The 7,753-nt window shown below is 41.3% G+C and overlaps 1 pseudogene; it reads left to right on the top strand.

Moving 5' to 3' along the window:
- The first annotated feature begins 5,868 nt into the window (after positions 1–5,868).
- LOC101705191 (U1 small nuclear ribonucleoprotein C pseudogene) lies at positions 5,869–6,448 on the top strand (annotated as a pseudogene).
- Positions 6,449–7,753: the final 1,305 nt, after the last annotated feature.

The raw sequence follows: 7,753 nt of genomic DNA, 5'->3' as shown, positions 1-7,753 counted from the left end.
AGCAAGGCAAAGTGGGCATCCCCTTGTCAGGTTGGAAAGTATAGCCTCAGATTCTGCCAGACCTTGTTGAAGCTTGCAGTGGTCCAGTCTACCTAACAGCACCTTAGTGGAGCTGGCCTTCTGCCTCTCAGGAGCAAGCCATTTAGGCCATCTAAGACCCTCATCATGGTGAGTTTAACCAGAAGTTTCCATTCAGAGGAGTAATAGCCACTGTGGTAACCCCTGTTGCCCTAAGCCTGGAAATTGTGGGTCCCAGGAAGGGCTCAGACATGTAAGACCCACCCAGTCTATGCAGGGAATTCGGTCAGCGTTCAACAACAACACATATGGCCAGGTGGAGGGCCAGTTAGTGAGCCAAGAGCAAGCTGTTGTGCTCCCTGTGGTTTTGACCACACATTGCTCTCAGTACACCAATTAATTTTTCCTCTAATTTGGTCATAAGGTATCTTTCTGAAGAGTGGCTACAAACTCTGGCCCTGACCCAACACAGCTCCAGGGGAGGTGGTCCTGGGTGTTTTCTTCATGCCTCCCAAGGGAGTCTTCTTTGTCCTGGTACGTGGCCCAGTGCCTAAGTGTCTGCCCAATGTCTAGTGTATTCCTACGCCACAGCCAACTCTTCTGCAGTGCCTGACCAGGAGGAGTATAAGGCAGATATCTACACCTACTGGATTGAGGATCAGGGAGGAGGGAGAGAACTGAAAAAGTCAAGGTGACTGAGGCCTCCTTCTGGCATAGAAAAATTCTAAATAGATTCTAAATAGATGCTGAGGCAACATAAAATTGAGTCCATTGTAAGGAGGAAAATCAAAGACAGACTAAGTAGCCAGTGAAAAATGGCAGATTCAGCTGCCTGGAGGTGCAGGTGTCTAGTTTGGCTGGAGTAGAGTTCAAGGTGTGGGCAAGCAGTGGTTGAATAGGAACTAGAGACAGGTCTGGAGGACCCAAAAGATGCCAAAGAACTTGAAACACATCCAGCAAAAATGGGCAATCTAGAGATGGTATCAAGCATGAGAATTAATATAAATGTTTGCTTTACAAATGTCACCCTGGCTTAAGTGTGCAGACAGGCCAGATTGGTGAAATATGGGCAAAGAAACAAACTGAAAACCTTCCGCAATAATGTGAGATAAAGTATGACTGAAATTGACCAAGAGGAAAGTCCCATGCTGAATGAGAGGACTGGAAGAATGATGGCTTGGATTCAGTTTAAGTGGCTTTGGGTTTGCTAAAACCCTGTGCTTGGGTTTACTGAAAAACTATCAAACAGTGCAAGGAGGCCTGCTACAAAAATTTGATCCAGGTGTGGTGTCACATGCCTATAATCCCAGAACTCTGGGAATCTGAGGCAGGAGAATCCCAAGTACAAACCCAACTTGGGCAATTTAGTGACTTAGCAAGACCCTGTCTAAAAACAAAAAAGGGCTGGGGGTACAGTTCAGTGTGAAGGCCCTAGATTTCATTCCCAGTGCTGGAAAAAAAAAATAGGTTGGAATTGGGTATAGGGACACAGGCCCACTTACTCAGGAGGACAAGGCAGGAGAGTTCGAAGGCAAGTTCAAAGCCAGCCTGGGTAACTTTTCCAAACTCTATCTCAAAATCAATCAATGAAATAAAAAGGACCTGGGATGTAACTCAGTGCTATACGTACCCTAGTACATACCACAATGGGGAAAAATTAGATTGGCAGGAAAAGCTCTGAGTTTCTCACAGATATAGCCACTCTGTTCAGAGGAAGTGGAAGGAACCCCAGGAGGGAAGGAGGAAGAGCCCAAACAGGGGCTCACTCTGGCCTGCTGGGGAATTCTCCTCTGCCCTGGCTGTGTACTGGGAGACTATTTCTTTTCTTCACCTTAGGCTTTGGACCCAGCTGGTCTGAATGCTGGAAACTTGGCAGGGCAACATAGCCAATAGTATGTACAGAGTGGAGTAACTGAAGATGCTTAGGAAGAAAACATCAATAGGATAGGGTGAGGGACTGCACAGTAAGCAGGAAGGCGGAGGCCTGCAAATGTGCTTGGCTTGGTCAACTGTTATCTCTGGACTTCTTGTAATTCAGAAGAGATGGGCTGTGGGAACGATTCACACTGACCAGATACCAGGCTACTGAGGTTTTTAACCCATTGAAACTTCACAACAGCCCTCTGAAGAGGAGAGCAGTGTCCTCATTCTAGAGCTGAGGAGCTGAGCTGAGGAGCTGGGTGCACAGGACACCAGGTAATGAGTCCCTGATCAGAGGGAGCTGCAGAGCCAGTGTGGGGACTTCACCATCTCGGGAAAGACATGTCGATCTGTCTCTCTTCTCTCACAAGAGAGTTTTTGAGAGTTTTAATATTCAGTAACTTGGTATCTCTGAAGAAAACATGACCTTCAGTAGTAAGTGTAAAACTATTCACTGAATTAGACTGGTGACTTTTTTCTTCATTGCCTGTTAAAAGTTCAGAAGATAGCTCTTTATCAGTCCAGTACAACAAAGTGCACCTAATGGAACATGTTAGGACTCTGTGCAATCTGAGCTTAATGTGCAGATTTCTACCAAGGATCTAATTTTATACCATGGTTTTAGAAATAGAAGAGTTACTTTGCTGTTTTGGAATAAAGCCTGTTGAAGATACAAGAATGACTTCCCTTATCTACAGACTTCGACTGTTATGGATAAGTGAGTTTGAACAATAGACATGCGCCACACTCTGTGCCAGATTTGAGCCCATTTATTATAGCCGGTGGCCAAGGGGGGCTAGCCCGCAGAAAGTTTCCTCAGCAATGGGAAGCAGTTTGATTTCTCCTTTTAAATTGTGCTTTCAGTTGGGGAGGGCTCAGGGGAGAGCAAGCAGAGTCTTACAGAAGCAGAATCATGCCAGGTCAGTGGGGGTTATAAGAAAGTTTCACACACACTGATGAGCTACAAAACATCCTGCAACTGCAGCAAGTTTACTGCCAAGCAGGATGCGGGGATTTGGGGTGCTTTGTTCATGTGCAAGCACTTTGTTCAAGTACAGAAACAAAATGGCATTGAGGCACAAGATGGAGTCGGGTTGGCTGTCACACGATATGCAAGATAGTGGGACCTTTGCAAAACCAATGAGTATTTTCACATCTAGGGTACTTTTCTGGAATTGAGTTTATTTAGATCTTTTCTAACAAGGGGGAAAACAAAAACACACAGCATTGCTTTGCTGCATTAGTTTCTTGTCACACCTGAGAAAATTAATTAGCAATAAATATATCCAAATGTTTTTTCTCTTTAAGGGAAAAGAGAAAAAGTTCAAGGAAGAAATGCAAAAATAAGGCCAAGGATTTAGCTCAGTGGTGCTGTGTCTGCCTCCTAAGCACAAGGTCCTCAGTTTGATCCCTGGTACCAAAAAAAGAAAGAAAAGGAGTATATTATGTACATAGAATTTGAAATTATAATATGTTCTACCTAACTAGTCCATCTTTTTTTGTCTTTTGGTAAATTATAATCTGATGTTGACACTGAGCATGGAGACCAGATATTGTGCCTGACTTCCTAGTTAACTTTACCTGATCCTTGTCATCCACAGTAATCAGGTGAAGTATGTTTTCTATTATTACCAAAAATTTGGTGACCAGCAAGAGAGCCACAAGCTTGTCCAAGGTGTAGGTCAGGAACCACACAGGGACAAACTACTTAGTGACAAGGCGTGTGTGTTGTTTGGTTACAAACCTCTACTTGTGAAAAGGTACTCAGCACTCTATAATCATCAGCTCCTAAATAAACTTCCCCATACTGTCTGCCGCCCAGAAGCATGGCTCTCTGAGGATAAAAATCATTTCCAATCAGTGGGCTCCTCATTAATCATGTTCTTTCTCTGTCATCATCTTGTCTTTCAGCTGATGAATTTTCAACAGGCAGACTGAGCCTGTTATATGGCTTTTTCTGGAGGGTTCAGTAAGTTTTCTGTAAGAAAAGACTAAACTAGCTAGTCTGGCCCTTATGAAATACAAAGTAGTAATAAGTGGCATTACTAAAAGCTCTTTCTTCCACAGTTAGCAAACATACATGCATAAGCTGAAACAACACAGGGCTTCTAAGTATTTCAAAATCCCACTTCTCAAATCTGATCCAAAGAAGTAAAAGGGTGGATGCTACGAACAGAACCAAACATAGGGAGGACTCATAGACTCAGCACTCCTGCCATCTCCTACTACACACTTTCTGCACTAGATATTGTTCTGGACAAAGGTGATCTGGTGGAGTTGCCACACACATGAACCACATTGAATTATACACATTCTGTTGGAAGGCAGTGATGATGATGGCAAGGAGGAAAAAAACCAATTAAAATAATCCAGTGATTCCACTTGTTCTGAAAAGATGAGTCCATGAGGGAGGCGAACATGCTGTCTCTGTCAGTGGTGTGTGTGTGTGTATGATTCCTCACTGGGAAACTTAGTGTTTATTAGGTACATTGTTTGGACAACATACTCTTAATTGCAAATTAACTATTTTAGTTGACATATAATTTAAATGTTTGGGAAGAGTAATTGTGCTAGACTCATTGAGAAACAATATTGTGTAGTTTTCAGTAATGTCAGTGATTTTTGAGAGCAATGTTGACTTCTTATATTGCTTTAAAATATAATTTTGCCTGAATTATAAATCCAAAGGAGGAATCAGGACCATCCTAAAACATCAGCCTAGGATGTAGCCTGGGGCAGATAAGAAAACATCTGCCAAGTCTTTGCAGGCAGTGCATTGAGGATTAGAGAATGGCCTTCGTGGTGGCTAAGAAGAACACACAAGATAGTTAGATGTTTATGCTACATTTCAAAGCAGTCAAATTTATGTGAAATCTTCCAGTTATAAGCCAGATGCTTTGGTTAAGCTGCATTTTGATAGATACACGCACATTTTCCAGGATGCTTCCCTTTTTACAACTTATCTCCTCTTATAATTTGATAAATCATGAATTTTAGTTTAAAAGGTATTTGGGGGGAAATGGGCAGTGTGTGACTGCTTCATAGCTCTATTCAATTAAGTACTCTATTCTTGTATTACTTAATCCTCCTTCAATTCTTAGAGTTTCATATTGTAGGAAGTGCCCTTGAGGGAGAAAATGTAGGCCATTTCTTTGCACTTCCTGGGCCACACTTTGACCTAAAAGTTTTAGGCCAATGCTTGTGCTTACTTAGTTACTTTGTCAAGGTTTGGTGAGGATGTTGATTATATAGGCTGAGTTGGTAAGAGATGGAAAGATTTACTGGGCTTTATCAGTGATAGAACAGGCTCCTTTAGGGGGATATAAAGCATCATCAAGTCCTTTGAGTTTCAAGCTACTGATGGTATTTGTACTTAAGCTTCTAGGGATAGTACTTGCAATCCTCCTGCCTCAGCAATGGTGGGATTCCAGGCATGCAGTGGGGTAAGGCATATAATGCACAATATGCATAAGGTGTTGAAATATATAATTTATTAGTACGTAGTGCTTGAAAACAATTTATGTGCTTCATGTAGAAGAATCAAAGAATGGGCTAAGTGAAACTTCAGCTTTGGGTGCTGATGGTGACACTGTAGGCTTGTTCTGTGACTGCCCTAGGGAGATTATTTCTGCTTTTGGTTTATAAGACCAAAGCATTATACTACAAGAATCCTTCATTTAAGATGTTTATTCTCAAATAGACTTGTAGTATTAAAGAACAAGAATAATAAAATATAGGATAGATAAAATTTGTCTGATAATAATAGGATATTCTACTGGTTGACCTATAATTCATGTAAGTGTGATGAGATCAGCTACCGGAGTTCAGAATAAGCATTGATTTAATGGATGGAATATCCTATGTCACTGTTTGTATAGTTAAAGTATAAGAATGATTGCTAAGGGAGCAGCCAACAGCCTGCAGAGCAAAATGCCCAAGTTTTATTGTGACCACTGCAATACATACCTCACCCATGATTCCTCGTCTGTGAGAAAGACACACTGCAGTGGTAGGAAACATAAAGAGAATGTGAAAGACTACTATCAGAAATGGATGGAAGAGCAGGCTCAGAGCCTGACTGACAAAACAACGGCTGCATTTCAACAAGGAAAGATCCCTCCTACTCCGTTCTCGGCTCCTCCTCCAGCAGGGGTGATGACCCCACCTCCACCCAGTCTTCCGGGTCCTCCTCACCCTGGCATGATGCCAGCACTCCACATGGGAGGCCCTCCCATGATGCCAATGATGGGCCCCCCTCCGCCCAGGATGATGCCAGTGGGACCTGCTCCTGGAATGAGGCCACCCATGGGAGGCCACATGCCAATGATGCCTGGGCTTCCAATGATGCACCCACCTGCTCGCCCCATGATGGTGCCCACTCGGCCAGGAATGACTCGGCCAGACAGATAAAGCCAGAGGGGTGGCCACTTTATGTCAGTTTTGTATTATTTTTTCTACATCACCAGGAGATCATGATACTGTGACTGTGGGTGTTTTCTAACAGCATAAAGAAGACTTGCTCCTTCTTCCTGTCAAACAGACTAGTTTTGAAGGGAGAAGTGAGATAAACAAAAATGAAGGAATTACAGTTTCATTTGTATTGTGAGATGTAAAAATAAAATTGTCAGCTCTTTAAAAAAAAAAGAATGATTGCTAAAATAAGAATTGAGAATATAGGAACAAATGCACCTCTTAGTTAATGAGTCATAAGATTGCATAAACAAATAAGAGATGTCATTCTGGTTTAATTTAGGGAGGCTCATTCAGGGGATTTGCAGGTATCTCGCCGAAGATCAAAGGAAAATAAATTTTCCTACTAGAATTAGTAGTGTTAGGATTAGGAATAGAAAGCCAAGAATGCCTTTAATTGTATAGTAGGAGTGCAATAGGGTTTTATCTGAGTCAGAAATTATTCTTGCTGGGTTGATCCTGTTTTGTGAAGGAAGAGAAGGTGAGTTATGACAAGAGCTGTGAAAATAAAGATAAGATGAGGTGGGAAGTGAATTGTGTTACAGTAGCTTTGTCAACTGAAAAACTGCTTCCGATTCATTCTACTAGATTAGTACCAGTAAGGGGGATAGCTGAGAGATTAGTAATGGTAGTTGTCTTGGAAAAATATTTGTCCTCATGGCAGGACATATCTATAAATACTATAGATATAACTGAAAATAGTAAAATGATCCCAGTATTTTGGCTTTCTAGAAGTATAGATGCCATGATAGAGGTTTAGGCCTATGTGCAAAAAGAAACAGATGAAGAATATGGAGGCTCCATTTGCGTGAGGTTATTGGATAATTCAACCATAATTTATGGGAGATAGCTATGTGTGACAAATGAGAATGCAATTTTTGTGCTGGAATAATAACATCTAGGAATAATCCCACAATGATTTGTACAACTAGGTATACTCCTAATAAAGTGCCAAAATTTCATAATGCTGAGACATTTGCTGGGGCTGGTAAGTCTATGAATGAGTGGTTAACAATTTTACTTAGGGGATGGAGTTTTTAGATGTTGGTCATTAACAATTCTACAGTTAAAAAATAACAGTGACTTTTCATGTGGAAATAATGACATATACCATTTTAAAAATTATGTATTATTTTTGTTTTAGGTATTGTAGGGATTTCTTTAAAACCATCAGCAATCTATCATGAAGATTAATAGGATTGATTATGGTATTGTGTTAAGTTTTGGTGGGTCATTTTTACGTTTGATGACATTTCTAATTTATTTAGGAGGAATATTAGTAGTGTTTGGATACAGTATGGCAATACCTTCTAAACAGTATTCCTAGACAGGGTTATAGTGTAGT

Source organism: Heterocephalus glaber, unplaced genomic scaffold (assembly GCF_053883595.1).
Source record: "Heterocephalus glaber isolate CG9 unplaced genomic scaffold, H.glaber_assembly_v1.0 deba00001463, whole genome shotgun sequence".
Lineage (NCBI taxonomy): Eukaryota > Metazoa > Chordata > Mammalia > Rodentia > Bathyergidae > Heterocephalus > Heterocephalus glaber.
This window is presented reverse-complemented; position numbering and strand designations above follow the sequence as displayed.